Source organism: Triturus cristatus, chromosome 2_2 (assembly GCF_964204655.1).
Source record: "Triturus cristatus chromosome 2_2, aTriCri1.1, whole genome shotgun sequence".
Classification (NCBI taxonomy): domain Eukaryota; kingdom Metazoa; phylum Chordata; class Amphibia; order Caudata; family Salamandridae; genus Triturus; species Triturus cristatus.
The window spans coordinates 1,028,604,030-1,028,628,527 of NC_140582.1; the positions used below are offsets into that span (position 1 = coordinate 1,028,604,030).

Genomic DNA, 24,498 nt, shown 5'->3' on the forward strand with positions numbered 1-24,498 from the left:
AAGAGAAAACACTAAGACCAGCACAAACAGTCCAGTCAGATCATTCACAGTGTCAAGTATCAGAGGCTGACAGTAACCCATTTCTCACGCTAACCTGTATCAGGGTTATGGGCACTTACATCTGAAACCAATATAACACACAGGTTGAAATTTTATCATGTGTTTCCATGCAACTTGTTGTACTCCCATGTCAGTTTTTGCCTTCTTTTTCATGTTTTCAGATGGAGAATATTTCTAACATGTTTCACCTTGAGTCCTGTTCATTTGAAACATTAATATAGAAGACAATGTTCTATCGAGTGATAAACTGGGATGGAATTTGGTTTTATTCTTGGTTATCCTTAAACACCCTTTCTTCATCAGCATTGCTGTGGGACAACGTAAAGATAAGTTGGGCTACTTTAGATAGAAGGAAAAACTTGCTTCTCTGTGTGCCACCAATAGTAAATTCTGTGACAAGTGAATGCCAAATGATATCCATCCTTTAAGTGACAACCTCACCAGTACCACAGTTTAGTTTAATAGCAGCCCTTTCTCTTGCATTTTTTGATAGGTCCTGAAAGTCAGTGATTTGATTTGATTTATGTATTTGTAAAGCACGACGAATGCCCATGGGCGTCTTGGTGCTAGAAAACGGTAGATTGCAAGGTACTGGTGGGAATCCAGAAAGATCAGTTGTTAAAGAGCCAGGCCTTTAGTGCCTTTCTGAAGGACCAATGTGATGGGCTGCTCTTTACGGAAATGGGGAGCTGGTTCCAGATCTTAACTGTCCCTAATAAAGCTTCTGCCACACCAGCGGGCCTTCTTATATTTAGGTTTCTGCAGAAGTTTTGTATGGGCTGATCTTAGGCTTCTGGCCCGCGCATACCATTTCAGGTGCATCCTCAAAGTGCGGCCCTATACCCTGTAAAGCTTTGAAGGGCAGACATTGAGATTTAAACTCAATCCTTTCTTTCATCTGGAGCCATTGGAGAGCTCATAAACTGTGAGAGACTGATTTAAACCTAGGGATGTCTAGTACCAACCTGGCAGTGGCATTATACAGATGCTTCTGTCTTAGTAGATGCTGGGATTGAATTCCCAGGTATAGTGCATTCCCATATTCCAATTTCGAAAGGGGCGATGCTGTGACCAGAGTTTTAATTGCATGAGGAGGAATGAATGGGTGGGTTTTTCTAATCATTTTTAGAATAAACCAGATAGTGGAGGAGAGCTTGTTAATCTGATTACTAAATGTTAATTTGTCATCGAAGATGACTCCAAGATTTTTAATGTTGGGCACTGGGGTAGGACAATCTCCCAGATTGGCAGGCCACCACCTGGGCGACCAAAAGGTTGTGTAGACGCCCAGCAGAAAGACCTCTGTCTTTCCACAATTCAATTTTCAGCAGTTAGAGTGCATTCATTGGTTGACTTGTGGCATACTGCTATTAAATCGGTCGGCAGTCTCCTACACGTTGCTTGAGACTGATACCACCAACTGTGTGTCATCTGCGTAAGAGAAGACCAAAAACCCAGACTGCCGTATAATCGAAGCAAGGGGAGCCACATATACATTAAATAACATAGGGCTCAGAGACGAGCCCTGTGGCACCTCACAAGGCAGGCTGAAAGGCTTGGATGAGAAGGCTCTCAATTCAATGGAGAAGGTTCTGTTGGCAAGATAGGACAATAACAGTGAGAGGGCAGAATCTCGGATCCCCAACTCCGCTAGTCTACCGGCTAATATGTGACCTGGTATTTTGCATATTCTTGCTCTAAGCAAACTAGGTCCTGCTCTGCAAACTTGAGGTAGGTTGCAAACCGTTCTACTAAGAACAGCACACCATCAAAACTGTTTGTGTTTCTCGAAAAAGTTAAAGAACCGTGATTGCTTAAGCACATTGTCATTAACTTGAAGGACTTTTGAAGCATACCTTACGCCATTCTGGTGAAAGCTGCGTACTGCTTCATAGATAGCTTTCTGGGTTCCTGGCTCAATGTCCCCACTTTCTAGCATGTTTTTCAACTTTCCCCGCACTATGATGCCAACATACAGACTTGTATCTAGGATCTGGCATTCCTCTGATGTTAAATCAGGCCAACTGGCATCTGGGCTCCCCTTGAATGACTGAATGACATCTACATGAAAAAATCTACTCAAGAGTACAACAATTAATTTGATCATGGCATCATACAGGAGGTGAATGACTGGGTCTTCCCTTTGAAGCAAAAGGTTGAAATTAACAACAGCAGGTAACACAGCCTGAAGAAATAGACAGTACACCGCAGTCATGGGGTTCTCAAAACTGTGAACAAGTCTCCTTAACCTGACCTTGCTAGTTCTGTCACTGTCTGGTGTTGATAGGAAGTACTAACGCAGAGCAGCAAACTGAAGAATCTGTCTATCCAAACATGTAGACATTCCTAACCACCTCACAGAAATGCATTTCAGCATCCGGCGGTAATCGGAATCAACAAATTGACAGAATTCAGCATACACATTCTTACATTTTGAAGAATAGTCAAACAGAAGTAGACATCTACAAGCAATTCCTCTATATCAAAATGATTCAAGCTAGAACAGAAGGCAAAAGCAGCATGGGATGAAGCATTGTGAGCCATGTGGCATGGGCAGGCCATGAAATACACATTAGAATTCAAAGAGAGCACTCTAGTTTTACCAGAGTTATGTCTCCCCACATTCACTGAGGTACTGTCTACACCAAAGCAATACAATTTTCCCAAGGAATGGAATGCTTTGTCATAACATTAGATACTGCAGTAAATGAACCTCCAGCGGTACTTTCCTTGCTTAAACACATGTCAAGAAATTTGCAGCATACTGTTGCGGGGATTGTGCTCATGCACAGAACTATGCACAGGAAACCAGGACCTCAGTGAATTATGGTGTATCAAAAAACTCACATCAATCAATCAATCAATCAGGGGTTGGTAAAGAGCGCTACTCACCCATGAGGGTCTCAAGGCGCTGGGGGAGGGAAAGTTAGGGCTGCTCCGGTCACTCGAAAAGCCAGGTCTTGAGAGCCCATCTGAAGGTGTTCAGGGTTGGTGAGCGTCTTATTTCTACTGGGAGAGGGTTACAAGCTGTGGCTGCGGTGTATGAGAAAGCTCTCCCTCCAGCTCTGCTCCGGTGGATGAGTGGTACCTCTGCTAGCGCGCGGTCGGCTGAACGGAGGTTCCGCTTGGGTGCGTGGAAGCTCATTCAGTTGTTGAGGTATTTGGGTCTGATGTTTTTTAGGGATTTGTAGGCGTGCGTGAGTAGTTTGTAGGTGACCCTCTTCTCGATGGGGAGCCAGTGGAGTTCTCGCAGGTGTGGAGTCATGTGTTCGTGGCGCTGTGTCCCTAGGATGAGCCTGGCGGCAGCGTTTTGGATGGTTTGTAGTTTGCGTAGTAGGGATTTGTTGATTCTGGCATAGAAGGCGTTGCCGTAGTCTAGCCTGCTGGTGATGAGTGCATGGGTGATGGTATTTCTGCAGTCTGGGGGATCCACTTGAAGGTCTTATGTAGGATCCGGAGGCAGTTGAAACTGGTGGAGGAGATAGCGTTGATTTGGCGGTTCATGGAGAGGGAGGAGTCAAGGATTATGCCGAGGTTCCGTGCGTGGTCTGTCTGGGTGGGTGGGGGTCCCAGGGCGGGAGGCCACCAGGAGTTGCTCCAGGCGGAGGGGCAGGGTCCGAAGATGAGAACCTCTGTCTTTTCGGAGTTGAGTTTGAGGCAGCTGTCCTTCATCCAGGTGGCCACGTTTTTCATTCCTTCCTGGAAGCTGAGTCTAGTGTCTTCTGGGTTGCTGGTGAGGGAGAGGATGAGCTGGGTGTCATTATCATAGGACACGATGCTGAGCCCGTGCTGCCTGACGATTGCGGCAATGGGGGCCCATGTAGATGTTGAAGAGAGTCGGGCTCAGAGAATATCTTTGGGGAACTCCGCAGATGATGTCGGTGGGTTTGGAGAGGAAGGGTGGGAGCCTGACCCTCTGTGTTCTATCGGAGAGGAAGGATCAGATCCAGTTGAGGGCGTCTCCCTGAATTCCTGCATTGTGGAGCCTGGTGGTTAGTGTGCGGTGTGAGACGGTGTCAAAAGCTGCGGAGAGGTCCAGGAGTATGAGGACTGCGGTGTGGCCCTGGTCGAGCAACATACGGATGTCGTCAGTGGTGGCGATCAGGTCTGTCTCGGTGCTGTGGTTGCTGCGGAAACCGGATTGGGAGAGGTCAAAGATGTAGTTATCTTCGATGAAGGTTGTCAGCTGTGCGTTCATGAGCCTTTCTGTGACTTTGGCAGCGAAGGGGAGGAGGGAGATGGGATGGTAGTTCTTGAGGTCAGTCGCCAGAACCCCTATCTGACTAGCATCAGTGTCTCATTCGTTCTCCGTACTACAGCGAAGCTGCCAATGATTAGACAACCCAGAACAAGCGACTTAGGGTACTCTCAGGAATGGTGGGAATCAAGAACACTCTTTCGTTATATTCTCATACCAGTCCACAACATTAGTAATGAGACACTGAAAAGTTTGAAATGTTTATTTTTTACTACGTGCTCTAAGATGCAGTAATTTGGCTAACATAAGCAGGGAAATGATTAGAAATAAAACGATCAGCATTGTTACAATTCCATAAAACACAAAGGGAGAAATCATATTAGCTAGGAGCTAGGTTTTATAATAATAGAAGGTCTCTAGGTATGAACGGGTAACCCCATACCTCCAAGATCAGTTGAGGTGAATCACAGCACAGGATCAGCAATGCTCTACGTAGATGGAAAGGTTTTCTCCAAGTGCCAGCATTATGCATGCAATACAATATTAAAGGCACCCGAGTTTCAGATATTTGCAGCTGTGTGCGTGTTGTGTCTAGAGCGTGGGCCGATCAACCTGAATCAAAAGCATACATTGTTATTTGACCTTGAAGACTTCTGCACACAGTGTACAGACCGAGGTCGCGGTGTAAGTCTAGGGATGTGAAAAACAGTCCATTCTCATGTGAAGAAAAGCAAGTAGTTTACCTTAAAATAATAGTTACACGTTGTGTCGTGTGCAAAGGCGTCCAAGTGGCAAAATGGCATTTTAACTTCTAATACGCTTATGCTCTCACAGCAATGTGTGCAAGCAGAACCCTGTCTTCACTACACCCTCCCCTGATTGGACCACGAACAAAAGGGAAGCAATTTAGGAACGCAGAGTTCAAGTTCGAGTGAGACAGAACAAAGTTCATATTTTGCCATACCGGATAATTGGAAGTGATAAGTTCGAAGTTGTTAGGTAAAAAAAAAAAAGACCAAGAAGGGGCGGTATACTGCCCACCCTAGAGCGAAAAAATGGTAAAAACATAATTGAGTACAGTACGCGTTGAAGATGGACAATTGCCAATTTAATCCATCAGCGTATAGGCACAGTATGTTGCAACAGCCTCCAAGAGTAAGTCATTGTTATCATCAGTAAACGATTCATCCATCAAATTCAATAAACTAAACAAACATACATGTGCTTCGATACCCGGAGCCTCTAACACCATCAGAGGACAACTTGCGTGTTCAAGGTAACTTCGTGCCAGGAAGTCATGTGCCACTGCACACATATCCCAATTCCCTAGTACTCCGTGCGCAGCCGCTCAGGCCATAATCCCTATACCAGAAAAGTCCAACTCATGAGCCACTAAGGGACTCATCAGTCGATCATAACCAGGGGCAGGAGTCGCCGTATTGGAGAGACAAAAACCCAGAGCCCATTCAAATGTGCAATCCAGGCAATGGAAAACAGGTTGCACTCAAGTAAAGTATGAGAACCGGAAGGATAATCCATAGGCTACACTCAAAGTGGCCAGAGGTAGCGTTCCATAGTATTCAAGCATCCGGTTGTGAAGCTGGAACAGCCGGGGCAGGCTGTCTTGTGACACAGATTGTGCAGCCATTGCGGAGCAAACAAATCAACAGCAACACACCGGCAGCCAAGGCGAGAATTAATGGTAACCCGCCGAAGACGCTGGAAAAAATAGAATGAAAAAATGCCCATATCACACCAAATATTGTTTGGAACGAGGTCACAAGGCCGGAGTCCACAATTTTGAAAAAATACGCCAAGCCAGTTGTTGACGAGGCATTGATTATAGTGTGAATCAGAGCACCGAAATGTAGTGGGAGATCAGTATTTAAAAGCGCATGCACCTCGGTGCCGGTGTTAGCTACGTGAAGTACAAATGGTTCACAAGAAGAAGTTAGGGCGACTTCTTTTTGGGACAATAGAGCCCTTATTATGCTCATCTTGTTGAACTCTGCTGTCAAGGTCGGTATGGAAGGCCAGATGGATTTGTTGAGTCTCCCATGCGGGTGTGGGAAAAGCACATTTTTGCTGCAAATTACACGTTGGGAGACAGTTGCAATGTACGGAATCCCTGCTAGCATCCCGCAGCATGCTTCATTATTTAAAGGCAAATAAATACCATTAGCAAGTAACGTGTAAGTGGGTGTTATAGCTGTCACTGGACTTCCCTTTAAAATGCAAGCCAAATTCGGGGCTTGGGTGTTACACGCGCTGTGCAATTGTATACTTTGATCAGGTGTAGAAGTGCACTCCTCGCCTTTTAAATAAACTTATTTACCCCTCTTAGGCACCTGTATGTGAATGGGAGTGACCAAACTTCATATAGGAAAGCGTTACCCAATGGTTCATATCTGCCTAAGGCATAGTGTTTCATACAGGAACTGAACTTAAACAAGGGAAAAGGTAGTGTTATTCAATCAATCAATTATTTGTAAAGTGCACTACTCACCCGTGAGGGTCTCAAGGTGCTGGGGGGGAGGGTGCTGCTACTGCTCGAACAGCCAGATCTTGAGAAGTCTCCTGAAGGTAAGCTGGTCCTGGGTCTGCTGCAGGTGGATGGGGAGGGTGTTCCATGTCTTGGCGGCAAGGTGGGAGAACGATCTGCCACCGGAGGTTGCTCTTCGGATGCGGGGGATGGTGGCGAGGGCAAGGTGAGCGGAGCTGGCGGTTCGGGGTGTAGAAGGTGAGTCGTCTGTTGAGGTATGTGGGTCCGGTGTTGTGGAGTGCCTTGTGTGCATGGGTGAGGAGCTTGAAGGTGATCCTATTGTTGACGGGAAGCCAATGCTGGACTCGGGTGGGGTGTGATGTGGCTGCGGCGAGGGATGCCGAGGATGAGGCATGCAGAGGCGTTCTGTATACGTTGTAGTCGTTTCAGGAGTTTGATCGAGGCTCCTGCGTAGAGGGCATTGCCGTAGTCCAACCTGCTGCTGACGAGGACCTGGGGGACCGTCTGACTGGTTTCGGTGGGAATCCATCTGTAGATCTTGTGGAGCATGCGGAAGCAGGAGGATGAGACCAGCGTTGACTTGCTTGGTCATGGAGAGTGCTGAGTCAAGGATGAACCCAAGGTTGCGTGCGTGGTCGGTGGGGGTCGGTGCTGCTCCCAGAGTGGTCGGCCACCACGAGTTGTTCCAGGCGGAGGGGGCGGAGCCGAGGATGAGAACCTCCATCTTGTCAGAGTTCAGTTTCAGTTGGCTGTCCTTCATCCATTCGGTGTCGGCCTTCATCCCTTGGTGGAGGTTGGTTTTGGCGGTGGAGGGGTCCTTGGTGAGGGAGAGGATCAGCTGGGTGTCGTCGGCGTAGGAGATGATTTTGAGGTTGTGTGAACGGGCTATGTGGGCGAGCGGTGCCATGTAGATGTTGAACAGTGTCGGGCTGAGGGATGATCCTTGGGGTACGCCACAGATGATCTCGGAGGCTTTGGATCGGAATGGCAGGAGGCGGACACTCTGGGTTCTGTTGGAGAGGAAGGAGGTGGTCCATTCCAGGGCCTTGTCTCGGATCCCTGCTTTGTGGACGCGTGTGCGTAGAGTGTGGTGGCAAACGGTGTTGAAGGCAGCTGAGAGGTCCAGGAGGATGAGGGCTGTGGTTTCTTCATTGTACAGCAGGACCCTGATGTCGGTGGCGGCGATGAGGGCAGTTTTGGTACTGTGGTTGCTGCGGAACCCCGATTGGGATGGGTCCAGGATGTTGTTCTCCTCGAGGTAGCGGGTTAGTTGTCTGGTGACGCTCTTTTCGATGATCTTTGCCGGGAACGGGAGTAGGGAGATGGCCTGGAAGTTCTTGAGGTCCCTCGGGTCCGCCTTGGGTTTTTTGACTTAGGTGTTGATCTCGGCGTGCTTCCAGCTCTCCTCGGAAGGTCGCGGTATCAAAGGAGATGTTGAACAAGCTTGCAGAGATGGGGTGTGATAGTGGCGCTAGCTTTATTGAAGATGTGGTGCGGGCATGGGTCTGACGGAGAGCCGGAGTGGATGGTGTTCATGATTTTGGTGGTGGTGTCGCTGTTGTTTACATGGGTCCAGGCGAGCAGTGGGTTGGTGCGGATGGTGGGCGGAGAGTCTGAGGTATCGGTGGCTGTCGGGGGGGGGGTCTGGTAGTTGAAGCTGTCGTGGATGCCTGCGATCTTGCGATGGAAGAAGGTGGCTAGGGAGTCATGAATGAGCCATACAGCCGAGTTAGATTTGGCCACAGAAAATGGTGAAGATTCCAATTTTTCAATATGCAAAAGCGAATATGTAGCATCTTTCATGGACATTAATTGTTGTTTTTCAGTCAGATTAAACGGTAAAAACAGAGATGAGGTATTCATGTAGTCCCAAGGAACTTTCCAAAATTTCAATGTTTGTAAAGTCCACGCAAACTGCATTATGGTACGCAATTGATTTTGACCATGGTATAAAACAGATACTTCATCTTGTACAATATCCACAACAGATGAAACAATATTATCTAATTTGTAAATTCTGGAAGAAAGAGTATTAATGCTATTATCAATGACAGCAAGCACTTTTTCTAAATTAACTTGATCAATAGCCCTCAGTCTAGAAGCAGCTTCAATTTGAGATAATTTCCAAACTTCGTTGTAAATAGCCAATACCCATTGTTTGGACCTGCCTCCTACAGGGCCTTTAACAAAGTCATTCAAATTAACATCGTCAGTCAATTGGGAGAAATTAAGTTTAACTGACGCTAAGGTGGAATGTTTAAGCCAGTTTTGACATAATTTGCCTACTGAGTAGGTAGTAACAGAATGGGAGTTTTCAAAACGGGGGTCAGACCCACAAAACCATGTTGGCATGAATCAGAACTTTGCTGCCATAATAACCATCCTCTGGGATCAAAGCTGGAAACATTGAAGGAGGTATTAGTAATTAGGGACTGCAATTCATCAAGGGACATATCTGTGTGATTGTTCCAAGTAGGATAAGCACCCAGATCAGGAATGGCAGGGACATTAATTTTTTTTAGAAGTAGCCAAACCAAGGCAAGTGGTTTGAAAAATAGAAGAATTCAAGAACAACATGTGGTTGGGACGAGGCATGCACGATGTAAAGCCTCGGTGCCCCACACCTGCCAGCCTTTAGAACCCCAAACAGATTTAAAATCAATGGTATCTTTCCACACATCATAGCCCCCTATAGCTAATTGATCCATAAAAGACTTTGAATACAGTAATTTAGTGTGTGTGAGTCTGACTTTGGAAGTGGAATGAGTTTTCATTTTGAAACAAAAGGCTTCAGGAATGGATCGACTAAAATCAGTAAAATATGTAAATCTTTTCAATAGAGTTTTCGAACTGCCTTCAATGGGAGCTGGACAATGTTCCCATTGTGTAAAATTAACCACATTTCTAAATGTATTTGCTTTATGCAGGAAATGATTGTCATAGTGCTGGTAACAAAATAACTCTGCATAATTCGCTGATTCTAAGTACAAATCTTCAGCATCAAATGCAGCATATTATTTCAAATCAGAAAAAAGAGCCTCAATGACTTGGACATCCCAATCATCCGAGTGTATGTTTTGTTTCACAACATCCCCCATAGAAACATGAAGTTCATTGGGGACATTAATCACCTCTGTGAAATTTGAAATGTTACAGATTCCCATACAATCCCATCTAACACAGGCCAGGCAGTGATATTGACAAAAGTCTGCTCCCTCTTCATGATGTGTGATGAGGAGTGTGGTGCCAAAGTTCCATCAATTAATCTAATTGCAGATCTTTCAGTAAGATGATGTCCATTCGCTAGACTAAAAAAGACAACCACAAATCCATTCGACATGAACAAAAAAATAGAGATGAGCACCAACCAAATGTAAGTCCAAGGAGGAATTAAAAAATGTCTTTTAAGCCAAACCGCAAAAATAGAAATATTCAATGGGGCACTCGATATTGTAGAGTTAGTGTCAAAAGAATAACGTGACTGGTCAACTGCACATGTCTGCACACCAGGCAATGACACATCTGTGGGATGGGTATACTCAGTATCATCGTGGTGATCACCATCCGGTGGATTCAATAATGGATTAGTAACTGTATTCATCTCAATGGCAATGTCAGGCCTGTTCGTATTCGCCGAGGCCAAAACAGAATTTCTCAGCATTGCTGGACAAGAGACTGCTGGAGTCATACTAAGAAGAATCGGCCACTCGTAGTTTGACATTGTCAAAGGAGATGTACCTTGCGACCAGGAAGTGGAGGTAAAATGACTATTCTTGTACACTGCATCCCAAGCACTGTAACAGGTGCACGATAAGAGGGGCCGAACTCCTTCTTGTTCTCCACCTTCTCACGGACCAGGTCTCCAACTTGAGGGAGCCAGCTAACTACCGGAATCTGAAGTGCAGCATTAGTTGTGGAGGGCAAATGTTCCTTTGCAAGACTGTCTCGAGTCTCTTGTAGGTTCTGTAACACAACAGAATGATCATCTACGTCAAAGGGTGTGGCCAATGACTCCATGTCTAGACCATCAAGGTCCGGGACAAACATTTTTATGCAAAAGAGCATTTCGTATGGGGTCCGCCTACCCAGAGACCTTCTAGGGAGATTATTAAGTGCACGTTGTACGCTATACAAATGGGCCAACAAGTTCCTGCCAGTACCGAAAACTCTAGCTGTCAAGGATTGCTTTAAGTCACGGTTCATTTGCTCCACAACAGAATTGCCCTCAGGCCGGTATGGAGATGAAAATTTTACCTGCAGCCCCAAAGACCTCATGGCTTCTTTGTACGCCTTAGAGGTGAATGCCGGACCTTGGTCAGAATGGAGGGTGCCACATGCAAAAATTCCCACAAAGACACGCAAATTCCTGATGACAGTTCGAGCATCAGCGCTGCGTTATGACCAAACCCATAGAAAGCATATGAACAAATCCACTGCAACTAAGATGAACTTATACGCAGTATCAGAGGAGAAAGGACCACAGTGATCTAAATAAACACACCCAAGTGGTTTATTAGATATGTAAAACTGTGTTTGAGGTGGACGTGCAGCAGTTGAAGGCTTAATCTGCTGGCAAATGTCACAAGTAAGGACATAATCACGAATCTGTTTATACAATCCCCGCCACCAGTAACGTTGCTGCAAGATAGTGACAGTCGCTGAAACGCCTGCATGAGCAGAGGCCATGCCTTTGTGAATGGCTGTTATCAAGGAAAGCCTGCGGTCTGCGTTGGGAATCAATCTGTCACCAACGTCGTTAATTCTCACATAGGGAACTTTATCAGGACTTAAATGATAAGAGTATTTAGAAGGGAAACCTCTAGGGTAATTATCTCCCTTCTTTGTTGCAGCAACAGCTGCCAAGATGTCCTCATCAATCTTACTTTTGGATCTTGTAACTGCTGCTACTAAATATGTTGCCACTGCCATTTTCGCTGCTTCATCAGGTAAACTGTTAACAACAGCATGTACTCCTACGCGCTGGTGACCAAGAGTATGAACTACATTCAAGAGAGACAGACGTTCTTTAAGTTCTGCAACTTGAACGCAAAGCATTTTATGTTTGATTGTGCTACCTTTGGAATCACGATATTCATTTTGAGTCCAAAAGAATACATTTTCATTGAAAGCCTGTACACAGTAGTAAGAGTCACTTACAAAAAGAGTAGTCACATGAGGATCAGCAAACTCTAGTGCAAGCACCAGAGCATGTAGCTCTGCCAACCTCATTAAATGTCAAATATGTGAAACCCACTGCGCCTGACACAGTTCTTATTACCAGGTTTGTGTGGTTGTCACATGTCAGTAAGTATTTAGAGTTAAGGAGATCAGCCTGCAAAGACTGCAGTATAACTGAATGTTCTGGAAGCTAGCAAGATTTGGTAAAAGTAGGTTGTATCAAGGCATATAGCAACTTGATACGCTGGGCATAATCGGAAATGTAAGTACGCCCAAAATTCAAAAAACCCAGCAAAGATTGTAGTTTTTTCAGAGTTGTTTGAGCTCGCAAACATGCGCATTTCTCCAGGAAGTGAGGTGCTAAACCTCGTCCTTCGTTGTTGAGCTCATAGCTCAAAAAGAACACTGTATAGTCTGCAATGTGTCGATTTCGCAAATTTAAATTTGTAACCAAAGTCGCAAACATAACAATGATGTGGTCAACGCGACACAGATGTGGCCATAAGTCGTCATCTGTGAAATAAATATCATCAACATACGGATACGCATCAGGGTCGATGCTCTCTAACAGAGACAACCCGTGCGGCAAAGATGCCTGGGCTGTTTTTATAACCCATGGCTAATCTTTTAAACTATTTTTGTTTGCCGCCAGAAGTAAAGGCTGTCCATTGACTACTAATAGACGACAGATTATGAATATAAAAGCCATTGGAAATGTCAAGTGTGGTCTTAAACCTTTTTCTCACAAGACTATCAACCAGGGCTGAACTGTTGGTATTCTGCACCGCACATGTCCGACAATGAGAGTTCAAATGTCGATAATCCAAAACTAGACGGTACGACCCATCAGGTTTGGTTACAGTGAAAAGAGGATTATTCATGGGTGACACACATGTCTCAATTACACCTTGATATTCCAATTGGTCTAGGTTTTCAGAAACAGGATCTTTTGCTTCTCGCTGCATGGGATATTGGGGTTGTGGCTAGGGGTGGGCGTAATTTGCGTAATTGCGTTACGCAAATCTCTGCGAAACGGTAAAAAATCTCCGCGAACACGCAGAAATTCCGCGAACACTCGGAATTGCTTGTTCGCGATGCTATTTTCCTGTTCACAATTGCTATTTGCGTGCTTGGGGAGAAATATCTCGCGAACACGCATTTTGAGAACGCGAACAAGCAAAAATTTCGCGAAATCGCCGAAAGCGGACTTTTGAGCAATTTTGCATTCTCCGCGGAACGCGAAATTCCGCAAATTCCGCGAGCGGAACGGAATTTACCGCCCAGGCCTAGTTGTGGCTGTGGCATTGACCGCAATGGAATCTCATGCCTGGCCGAGAGTTTATCCCATCCAACCGGAGTATGGTACAACGCCGGTACAAGCACCTGAGCCCACTCTTCTGCGAAGCTCTGCGCCTGCTCCTTTGGCATAGTATGTGCGAAACTAGGGAGGATCCCCGCCTCCCCTCTCGGAGCGGCCAAAATGAAATGTGGGGGCCAGTCCGCCTCCACTAACAAAATGTCATATGTAGATGTCAGATTTCCCCAAAAAATCCCTCTTATTGTACGTTGTATGTCACCTTCAATTAAAAGGACTATTTCATATAGTCTGTCAGGGGGAGCCACTCTATTGTCAGCAGTTTCTACAGTAATAAATGTGTCAGTTGCTGTCGCCTTCAAATACGGACGCAATGCTTGCCGCACTATTGTAATCTCCGCTGCGCTGTCTAGCAGCATTAGCGCCCATGTCAGTTTCCGAAGCTGTGTTCTCACTATCTGTGGCATACCTTGTGGTTAATGCAGAAACTTTCTTTTTCTGAATTGGAGGGCGTTGACATGGAAAGTCGTCCTGCTTGCCTTTACCATGAGCTGTGGGGGGCTGCTCAAGTCCTTGTGGGGCACCCCGACCTCTGCCGTGTTCTCCTCCACCGGCTTGCAAGAACGATGTTTCCTGTGAAGAACGAGAAGAATGTTGATCAGGAGCCTAAAATCTATCAGGAGACCTAATAATCGTGTGATCGCGCAACTCATATGTGCACTCAGTAGACACTGGTATTGGTGATGCAGGACGTGACCCTTGTTTCTGTTGCTGCTTCCCCTGTTTTTTATTTTTCCAATTTTGTTTAGGAAAAACTGGACGGTCCTCTTTAGTAGACTTAACCGTCTGAGTTTGTGGTTGTGCTGCTATTTTAGCAAAAGGCTTAACACCCAAACTATTGCGGCCAATGGTCTTATAAGCCTCTGCAATAATCTTCGGTAACTGTCGGGGTTTATTGGCGTTGTTGACTAGATGTAACTTATTTGACACTTGAAAGTTAACCGCATCTCCCTTGATGTTAGCAAGGATGAGATCAGCAACTACGTCAAACACTCAGACAAGCCTCAAACCAAACTCGACCGCCGCCTCTGGCCTGTGCTCATCCTGAAGACACTTAATCACGGAGGGCAGTACAGTCGTAGACGTTGTGCCAAAGCACTTTGCATAGACCATTGCAAATACTTTACCCCAGTTCTCACAATCTGTCACCTCAGGTACTAAGTCTTTCTGCAAACTAATCGCTAGGATCCTGTGTTTTTCCACAGGAGTCGTATTAGGAAATATTGCTTCCAGCTGGTCAAATTTCTCAGCAAGAAAATAATGCATATTGTCCTTATTCTGGGGGCGCTTGCCCATTACCGAATTAACCATAACGGGACAAATTGAAATCCCAGCTGGTCCAACTGGTTGCGTCGCAACCCCAGGTGCCCCCACCTGGAGGTTGCTTGAGACGTATTGCGCTAAAGCCCTGTGTACCGCAATCAAGGCGGTATGTAGCTGACATACGTTGTCCACTGGGGCTTGCAAATAACGTGGATGTGGTGTTAACCCGGCAAAGACTGGCCAAGTGGCCCCAGGAATAGACAAAGGGCCTAACCGAACCAGAGTCACGGTGTGGGAGAAGGTGCTATTAAACCAAATATGATGCTGTCATGCCGAAATCGGAATCTCCTGTGTCCTATATGGTGTGTAATTTGCAGGTATCGCAGTGGGATTGTAAGTATGGAATGTTTCGTCATCCGCACTTCCTTCAGGAAATGTATCCCAAGAGTAGAAAAGCTCAAAGGGGAATGCTGCATCGGCACTCACCACAAAGATTACTGACATACCATCGTCGGGCACCCCAAACTGCGTCAGATGACGCAGGAGCGCTGCACGACTATGCGATGCTATATAAATATCACCCATAAGGACACAGAGGAAAAACAATCTACATGAAATGCAGCACAAAAGGGTAGTAATTCAAAATGCAAATCTTTTTAATTGTCAAGCTTGAATGAACCTAGAATTTATCCATATAGGTAGGTTAATCCGTCACTTCTGTCAACCGAAAACCGGAGTGAGGGTGTTGTGGACAAATATAAGCACTACTACTAAAGCGTCTCGAATACAATACCAAACGTTAGGTGTGCTATGTTGCAGGGATTCTGCTCATGCACAGAACTATGCACAGGAAACCAGGACCTCAGTGAATTGTGGTGTACCAAAAAATTCACCTCAGTACCCAGAACCCCTATCCGACTAACATCAGTGCCTCATTCGTTCTCCGTACTACAGCGAAGCTACCAATGATTAGACAAACCTGAACAAGCGACTTGGGGTACTCTCAGGGATGGTGGGAATCAAGAACACTCTTTTGTGTATTCTCATACCAGTCCACAACGTGAGTAATCGCAGACACAAGTTTAAAATGTTTATTTTTAACTACGTGCTCAAAGATGCAGTATTTTGGCTAACATAAGCAGGCAAATGATTAGAAATAAAACAATCGGCATTGTTACAATTCCATAGAACACAAAGGGAGAAATCCTATTACAATGATAGTGGAAACATGTCTTATAGCGCCTTGTGTACCACCATCCCCTGGCTAGGAGCTAGGTTTTATAATAATAGAAGGTCTCCAGGTATGAATGGGGAACCCCAAACCTCCAAGATCAGTTGAGGTGAATCACATCACATTACAGGATCAGCAACGCTCTCTGTAGATGGAAAGGTTATCTTCAAGTGCCAGCATCATGCATGCAATGCAATATTAAAGGCACCCGAGTTTCAGATATTTGCAGCTGTATGCGTGTTGTGTCTAGAGTGTGGGCCGATCAACCTGAATCAACAGCATGCATTGTTATTTGACCTTGAAGACTTCTGCAAACAGTGTACACACTGAGGTCACGGTGTAAGTCTAGGGATGTGAAAACAGACCATTCTCATGTGAAGAAAAGCAAGCAGTTTAACTTACAATAATAGTTACACATAGTGTCATGTGCAAAGGCGGCCAAGTGGCAAAATGGCGTTTAAACTTCTTATACGCTTATGCTAACATAGCAATGTGTGCAAGCAGAACCCGGCTTTGTATCAAAAATATGTACAGTTATGGGGTTCATTTTTTCAATGTCTTGATCATTGCTACCATCAACACACAGACTAAAATCTGAGGATTTCATATCAGCCTTCAAGTGAGTCAACAACTCTGGTACAATGACATCATTTAATACACAGGTTGCTTTTGTTCTCGCACAAGCATAACCCTGCGTGATTTTAGAGTCTGGGAAACATGTCCTTATGAGACTGCCCAACTTATCTGCAGCAGCAAAGGGTACATATTGCTCTGCCAAAAATCCTGTGAATTTTATTTACGCCTCTCTTGCAAGGGAGTCTTTGCTGGAACTCTTCATTGACATGGAGCCAGAGATGGGCTTCATTTTAATCTTTGTGCCTTGAAGAGTTTTATAGAGCGCTCTACTACCAAGCGGTTTCTTGGTGCTGAAACAAAGACTATCTCAGGCAGAGCCAAGAAGCAACTACAGTGGGTAGGCCATGGAGAATAGATGGGTTTTGAGAGCTTTGCGAAAGTCCATATAGATGAAAATGGATCTAATGGCAAAGGGAAGTGCGTTCCAAAACAGGGGGGCGAGAATAGAGAATCTCGAGCCACCAAATTTTTTCCTGTGGTAGCGAGGGACACTAAGGAGGAGCTGGGTAGAAGAGCGAAGGTTTCTGCCCGGGACATAGGCACTGATCTTTGATCTAATAAAGTCAGGGGCTGTACCGGCCAGTGACATAAAGATCAGGCATCCCATCTTGAATAAGGAACGTTCCAAGATGGGAAGCCAATGAAGGGTCTTAAGAAGGGGGGTAGTGTGCTGAGATTTCGGGAACCCGTAAATAAGACGGGCTGCCTGGTTTTGGATAAGCTGCATGCGACGGCGTTCGTACACGGGGATACCAACGTACATGGCGTTGCCATAGTCCAGGCGAGATAAAATCATAGCCAGGACAATAAGTTTGAGGGCATCTACTGAGAAGAAATGGGAGATTTTGCGAATGATTCTGAGGGACAGGAAGCAGGATGAGACCACTGAACTGATCTGAGCATGCATGGAAAGGTCTTGGCAAATTTTAATACCCAGAGTTTTCACAGATACAGAAGGAAGAGGAGGGGAACCGAGGATAGTGGGCCAAAAAGCGGGGGTCCAGGGGTTGGAGGGACCACCGATGAGCACCAACTCCGTCTTATCTGGATTTAGTTTAAGTTGGTTTAAGTTCATCCAATTGTAGATGAATGTCATAGTGGAGCTGAACTTAAGAATGGAGTCGGGAGTAGAGGAGAGGTTGAAAGTGAGCTGAAGGTCACCGGCATAATTAAACACCGTGACCTCCATTTCCTGCAGAGCAATAATCAAAGGATATATGTAAAGATTGAAGAGAAGAGGGGAGAGGGATGAGCCTTGAGGCACCCCACACAAACCTGGACAGAAGGGGGCGGAGAAGCCCTCCAATCTAATGGCCTGAGAGCGGTCCGTTAGGAAGGAGGTGAGCCAGGCCAAAGCTGAGCCCCGGACGCCGGCGCTTTTGACACGGTGTAAAAGAGTAGAATGATCAACCGTGTCGAAGGCGGCGGACAGGTGGAGAAGGACCAGGGCCTGAGGAGAGTTGATGTCAGCGCTCCTCCTAAGCTCATCCACCAAGGAGAGAACAACGGACTCCGTGGAATGAGCAGGGTGAATACCAGCCTGATTGGTGGCAAGAAGATGGTTATTTTCAACAAAAGTAGAGAGACAGGAATTAAGGTAACTCTCCAGAATCTTACTCAGGAAAGGAAGTCGGAAGATGGGTCTGAAGTTTGAGAGAAGAGTAGGGTCAGCGCCCACCTTTTTGAGGATGGGGATGACTGTAGCCGCTCAGGAACAATTCCCTGAGAAATAGAAGCATTAAGCAGAGTAAGGGGGGGATCCGGGCAGCTGGAAAAAATCTCCCTCAAGATATGGACTGGGTAGAGGTCGGAGGGGGAGCCTGACTTGACTCTCCGCAGCAGAGTGAGAAAGGTCTCCTTGGAAATCAGCGGGAAGTGATCAAAAGTGAGGAGGGTAGGCAATAATAGAGGCACAGAGAAGGAGGGGGGAGGCTGCGGAATATGGTGCTTAATCTTAGCAATCTTTTCAATTAAATAATCATTGAGGTCATTGCAGAGGGACTGAGAGGGGATCGGCTTGGAAGTAACTCTATCAGAGGCTGCAAGCTCGTGCACGATCGTAAAGATCTCTTTGGATTTGTTGGCCGCTTGGTGGATTTTTTGGGAAGAGCTGTATGAACTTTAATGTTAATATGGCATTTCAGATCAGGCTCTCCTTGATGCCCACAGGAGACATTCTCACAAATCAAGCAGTGGAAGGACTACGGATCGGTCTTAAAAGGGACAATGATCCCTGCAGTTAAAAAGAATTTCCAAAATTATTAATGTCCCGTACGAGTTTAAACCTATGAGAATTTTAAATGAATGCACTAGTGCATACAGTGGCTAGGCCGCTCACAAGCACCTACAGACCACGCCTTACGCTGGCTGCTGCAGTACAACACAAAAAGTCTGTTATGCTATTGCCCACACACTTTAAAGTATATAACCTTATTGAACTACCTTTGTATTGCTCTGCTTTCATCCAGGACAGGTCGAATTTAGTTCGATAGTACCGTGCCCCAGATTTCTTCTCACTAGATTTCCTTTGTCTAGCAGCAGCCTTTCACTTTTTGGAAGTCAAAGCTGAAGTGCAGGGCTCACTGTCCTCTGTATCAGACATTATTCTGCCAAGACAGGGAAGGGAAAGAAACTCAAATATGCCCTACATGATTCTACATGTATGACCAATGGGGATAAAGCATGGTTTTGCCTATCCAGAATGCGGCCACGGTGAAGCTGCAGTCCAGCAGGTGCTGCCTCCCAAATGAATCTATGATGCTCCTGAGCTCCATGTTTTTATTCCACATAAGGACATCATTTTGACTGTTCACAACTATCACAGCATAATTGAAAATCTCTCTATTTATACAAGTCAGCCAGCCACTAATATGTTCAGACCGTCTGAAATAGTAAATGATGCCCTTTTGCCAATACTAATGTGTCCTTACCTGATGTACACAGCCAAAGACCACATTTAAGAGTTTAGTACTCGATGTCCACTAGTGTGTCACTGACTCTGTTCTACTGTGCAGTGGCTGATCCTGTTCAGTGTAGTCCTACAAATATTTTTTGGGTCACTCAAGTACTGACACTGCAAAGATGGTGGACTTTGAATATCTGTAAAAATACACACAAAAAAAACCAATTTGAATTTATTGGCCTAGATTCATAATGAAGTTTTTAAGCATACGTATATGGTTCCTGATTGTACTCAATGCAGTATTATAACCCAGAACGCACTATAGCAACACAAATCAACATTTCAATATGTTGTCAGTCAGCAAATTGAATTCAATCAAGCACAACTTAGATCTAGGGAGGCAAGATGAAATAAACACTGGGTTGAAGTCTGAGCTATATTAAGCCTCTGCATTGTTCCCAGCTACTGTTCCTCCAATGTTCAGCTCCCACTGTGCCACAGCTCAAAGGCAAAGAGAAAAAGACCAGTTAATACAACCACACACCAAATAACGCCACAATATACCAAGTCATCTAGCCAGAGAGTATCAACGTTAATTTGCACAGACACAATGTGCTTTAAAAAAATTCACCACAGGATTGTTGTATTATTAAAGTGCTGAGCATCGTGATGGCAGGTTTACAATCATGGAGTACTCGGCTTGTTTTATTTAGCCAACACACTGAATTATTGAGACTTGTGGTTTTTGTTCACCATATAGAAACATGCAATATTAAACTTTATCAAAACCAGCCAAGCTTAAGGGGTAGGCAAGCAGGTACACTAGTGAAACATCTGTGTCAACATAAGAGTAAAATGTATTACTTCTGTAGGCCCTGTCCTCGCAATTAAGCATTTTTAGAAAAATCCCTCTGTACCTTATCAAACAAGACGTTATACACAAGTTTAAGCATAAAAAGGTTGTCTCTGCAGAAGTTTAACAAGGTTAAGTACGGGTTGCAATGGCAGGGCAGCCTGTAACATGATTAACCACAGCCTTAGGACACAGTTGGAGGACCACGATAATTGCTTCTTTTGACATGTTTGCAGGATAACAGGCCTTAGGACACTTCTAGAAACCAAGTGACCTCCACCTCTTTAGCTCAGGTGCCATGCATAAAAATTCCACAAGAAAGGAAAGGATTTTCAGTGTGAAATGCAGTAAGTCACAGCTAACCTCAAAATACACAGTTCTGATAAAAAAAACATGTGGTTCATGATCTTTTGTGAAAACTGTCAGTAGACAAACACATGTTGCTGCAGGACTCCATTACTCAACAGTTATCTTGACATTTATTATTGCAGGAAAACTCCTGGGTACCCACATTCAGCGCCAACAATGACATCATTTAAACAAAGCACCCTCAAGGTGAGCACCAGGAGCAGCCAGGGCAGAAGTTCCAAACACAAGCAAACAAAACAGGCCTCATGATCTGGTTGTGAAAAGCAGTAACACAGCTAACCTCAAAATACACAGTTCTGGTAAAACATGTGGTTCATGATCTTTTGTGAAAACTGTCACTAGGCAAAACACTCATCTTGCTGCAGCATTATTCACCAGTTATCGTGACATTTTTGTTGTTGCATGAAAACTTCTGGGTACACAAAGACTTCAGATCCCCCAACATCTAAAGAAAGCACCCTGAAGTTGAGCACCAGGAGCAGCCTGGACAGAAGTTCCACAAGTAAACAAAACAGGTCGCATGATCCAGTTGCGAAAAGCAGTAACTCAGATAACATCAGAATACACAGTAGTGCTAAAACATGTGTTTCATGTTTGCAGCAGGGATATCACCCTCTGCGTCGCCTGCGGAAAACTGCTACTAAACAAAACACTGATCTTGCAAGGAACATTCATGTTCACACTGAATTACCTTGACATTACCTCAACGAACTTGCTGAGTGAACCAGGTAACACGCCCTGTGACAGAAGTTGGTTGCACAAATAACTTACAAGCACAAAAGAAGGGTTGTAAGAATTAAGGCTATCTATCCTCATCAAAACAGTTTAGGGAATATGCAACAGTATTTGTGATCTTAATAGAACTCCTTTCTGCACTTACAACATGCAGAGCGCACACTTCCAGTAGCTGACACATTTAAATCACAGTTACTGTTAATTTAATAAAGAGACTTGCCGTTGTCTCTCAGTCACAATGCTAATTGCTGCACCTAGGGGATTGGGAAAAATATCAAATAAGGCAGCTGCTGATGTCCTTGCCTGATGGGAGTATCTTCTAACTCGCCTGCTAGTCACACACCATGCTCTGTCCACTCACTGGCTCAGACGGCGGCACTCTCAGCTGCTGCTGTAGTGGCAATGTTGAAGATGACTCGTCGTCACAGGCTGGTGAGTAAAGAGGAGCTGACGCTGGTACTGTGTTACAGAAGACTCTGGTGGCACTGTATTGGAGCTAAGGCTAAAGCATCACCTGTTCAGCTCTCCCAGGCTCAGAGCACGTGCTCTTAGACACGTGTTGAGAAAATGTTCTGTTGCCCTGACAACAGCAACAATTCTACAGAAGGGGTGAGCTAGGATGGGGCACCATGAAACAGGAAATCATTGGACCTGGCAGGCTGGATAGGTCTGTTGCTGGAGGCCGCAATGAAGCCCCAGCCTCTGGCTCCTCCTCTAATGATGCTGCAGTTGGAGCATCATGCATCATCGCTTCAGGGCCTCTCTCTCGCATGGTGGGAGTTGACCCACCAGCCCAATCAGGATGTGAGTAAGGCAGGGGAAGGCTGAACCGAAAGTGAACCTGGGCTGGCCATCTGTGTTGTGCTGGTGGTGGGGGCAGGTGGGTCTCTCCTCCTCCCTTCTAAACGATGCTGCAGTTGGAGCGAGCATCATGCATCATCACTTCAGGGCCTCTTTATCATGTGGTGGGAGTCGACCCACCAGCCCAAACAGGATCATGTGAGGCCGGGCAGGCTGAAGCAAAAGCGAACCTGGGCTGGCCATCTCTCTTCTTGTGCTAGTGGGGGCAGGTCACTGGGGCCTCTCCTCCCCTTGTAAATGATCATGCGGCTCGGCTATTGCATAGCAACTGGACCCCAGGGCCTCTCTCACGTGGCAGGTCTCTCAGACCGTCCAAGCCCCAACAGGATGCCTGAGCTTTGGAGCCTGCCTCAATTGCAGTCAACACAGGTGCCAGTGACGTCAATGTGTTGCTGGGCAGGCCGAAAGAAAAACACTGTGAAGAAGTACACAACATATTGCCAGCCAGCAGCAGGGCCTGCCATCCCCGCTCCCCCCTGGCAGCTTCTGCCTTCAAAATCTGGGTTCGAGCCGAGAGCATGATGAGAGGACTGAGGGGCCTCTGAGGAATGAGCCATAATGACCCCCTCTCCCACCACCCCCACAGGATGATAGAGAGAGCAGAGAGCCCTGGCAAAACGGGCACCATCCGTAGTCTGAAGATAAAGTTACCCTCTTCGTTAGCACGGATACCCAAGAAGGATGACGAGACAGTGCAGCCCTCTGGCCTGCTGAGATTATACTGTCTGAATTTGAAATGAAATCAGATTTTGCAGATAAACCTCAGAAGGATGATGAGACATAGCAACCCTGCGCCTGCAGATTTTACTGTGTCTCAAATTTCAGATCTCATCTGCAGTGCTGTGCTCCTCCGTGCTGTGTGACAAGTTACAACTGATGAAAGCGGACTGAGAGGGGCCTCTGAGTAATGACGCAGTGAGTCGTAACAACCCCCCAAGCCCCTGCCCACCCCACAGGATGATGAGAGAGAGCAGAGAGCCCTGGTAAAACACGCACCACCTGTATTCTGAAGATAAACCCTCTCAGTAAGTACTGGTGCCAAATGATAACCTCAGAAGGATGACGAGACAGAGCAGCCCTGCGGCCTGCAGATTCCTGTGAATTTGAAATGAATCAGATCTTGCAGATAAACCACCAGGCTCAGAAGGATGACGAGACAGAGCAGTCCTGCTTGCAGATTTTTACTAGTGTGTCTGAAATGATCAGATCTGCAGTGCGTGTGCTCTGTGGCGCTGTGTGTGAAAAGTTATAACATAACTGCACTACACTTAGCCCTGAGCAGTGGACTTTGCTCCATTCGTGAAGTTTGCAGAGTTTTCTGCACTTCGCACTCCACAGAGCTCGCGGAGTGCAGATAAATCCGCTTCGCGATGTGCAGAGGAGTTTTTCCCCCCCTCGCAATCGCAATCCCAAACGGTAAGTTCGCGAGCTGCCGCTCAGGAAGTATTTCTACCCAAACGGCAGGAACACCAGCACAAACTGCAGTTCGCATAGCAATCCGCCACTTGTGGAACTTCGCAGAGTTCTTTGTAACTTCACGGAGTTCCGCGTAGCAAAACTCCGCGAACTACGCCCAGCCCTGACTACACTAAAGTCAATGGCAGCAGGCTGCCTGGCGCAGCGTTGCCCAAATTACTTACTTGAACTTCAGAGTTCAGACTCACTGCTGTGTCTGTCTGCATCTGGTCAGGCTGCTGCATTGGTGAGCCGCACAGGGAACCGTGGCCGCACAGCACACTGCATGCAGTCTCCCAGACTGAATCCCCGCCTGGCCGCAGCGTGCCTGTGCCCGCGATCCCCACAATCATGCCTTTCATGATGCGCAGCAGCCATGCTGAGTGAGGACTGGTCGATCATGCAGCTGGCCTCCCGCCGTTCCAACGCGGCAGGTTTTATGCGCAGACAGTAGCGCACCAGGACTTGATTCAGATTGCGTCCCCCGCCACTTCTGACCAACCTCACTTCCTATTCCTCCAGGACATGACGAGGCAGAGGTCACATCCGGATAATCCCCCCACGGTGTGCAGTGCCAGAGCCACGGGAACCGTAGCCCTAACCAGTTACAACACTAATCTTAAGCCATAGCACCAATAGGACACCAGCCTCTTACAGCCAATCACAGCCCTAGTCCCAGCAGCCAATCAAGTGCGAAACCCTAAGTCCTATGGCCAATAAAAACCCCAGCCCCAGCAGTAGCCACCAACAGCCAATCGGGCACCAAGCCCTTCGTCAAATAGAAACCATAGCCCTAGTCCGAACCGCCAATCATACAGGAAACCCTATGTCGTATATCAAATAGAAACTCAAACCCCAGAAACCAATGAGAAAGCCAAT

The 24,498-nt window shown here is 46.1% G+C and overlaps 1 pseudogene; it reads right to left on the reverse strand.

The window, feature by feature from the left end:
* Positions 1-234: 234 nt before the first annotated feature.
* LOC146863107 (uncharacterized) lies at positions 235-23,981 on the reverse strand (annotated as a pseudogene).
* Positions 23,982-24,498: the final 517 nt, after the last annotated feature.